Consider the following 1,491-nt stretch of genomic DNA (forward strand, 5'->3'; position numbering starts at 1 on the left):
TCTGTATGTATATGCATGTGTGTGTGTGTGGGTCTATATATTTTTGAACAATAAATTTAGTAGCAACTGATACGCCTTTAACAAATTTCTATCATCTAACATGAATTTCGAGGTAATTTTTTTAGTAAGAAACATTCAAACTTCTATTAAAAGATAACCAAAAGTTTGTTTAGCAAACTTCTAGAAAAACTGAACGGCTTGTTGAGACAAACCCAACGGTACCAAAACCTATCTAGTACAAGTCAGATCATGCCCAGTATACCACTTTTGGGATCTTTTCAGGCATAATTAGAAGCTCAAATAGATTTCAAAAATGGCCATCCTTATAATAAAATTGAGTCTCAACAAGATGAACTAACGAGCTCAATAGTGCTTAATTCTAGCATTTTTAATGCACTAAAATGTCTATCAAATGTCGTATGATCAAGGGCATCTCTTTAGGTCATCTGATCAAGAGTAGTTTGGATGTTTTATTTATTTGCAGCCTGGACTTCATAAATAGATCCCTTCACCCCTCATGAGAAGGAGGTTGGGAGCTTGGGCAAGAGGAAGATGAGGACCTACAAAAGAGGGAGTTGTGGCCCAACATCATGCGCCATAGATCCAGTCAACTCCAACCAACTTTGGTCGTCGCTGCCTTCAGCCTAATTCAACCGTCGACCCCTCGGCCAACTCTGCTCATCACCCGTTGGCCATGTATGGCCATCACCACCACTGCCAGCTAACTCTTGTCATCGTTGCTACCTCGGGCCAACATCGGTCATCACTTTCTGGCAAGCTTCGATCGTCACTGCCCTCCAGCCACCACCATAGTTCTTGGGCTAACTACAACCATCTCCCTCCAGTCAACTCCGACCCCCGCCACCCTCAAGTCAATTATGACCATCTCTTCCACCATTGGCCAAATTCGGTCATCGCACTTCAGCCAACTCTGGCTTCTGTCGCCCTTTGGTAAACTCCTGTTGCGACCACCCTCCGACCAACTCTGACAGCTGCCTTCAGATACGCCTAAAATATATAGTGTTTTTAGACACATTTTATACCTATTTTTGAGATATTGCGCTTTAATGGAAGATATTTTTGTGTTTTCCTTTCAGGTAAAGGTAAAATAGTAAAAAATGCTTAAAGAAATGAAAAAGGATCAAATTTGGAGCAAATATGTGAAAAATGTACAAAAGTGTTTTGGCACCTAAGTGTCATATCAGACGCCTAAGCACCAGTTAAACAGAGAAGTTCGCGCCTAAGCGCCATAGACTCCACACTGAAGCGCTAGTGGCAGTTATTGGATGAGTAAATTTGGTTTTAGCAAATTTTGAAAAGGTTTTTGAGGCACCTATTGGCTTAATAGGCGGTTACAACCACCATGGACGAAAATTAATTCGAAAGGATGCATCTCTTAGGGAAATACATTGAATTAAGACACATTTTGAAGAGATACCAATGCACCTTTTAGAGAATTATAAAAGAAGGAAGATTGAGACTTTGAAGGGC

This window comes from Phalaenopsis equestris, unplaced genomic scaffold (assembly GCF_001263595.1).
Source record: "Phalaenopsis equestris unplaced genomic scaffold, ASM126359v1 Scaffold000902, whole genome shotgun sequence".
In the NCBI taxonomy this organism is placed as follows: Eukaryota; Viridiplantae; Streptophyta; class Magnoliopsida; order Asparagales; family Orchidaceae; genus Phalaenopsis; species Phalaenopsis equestris.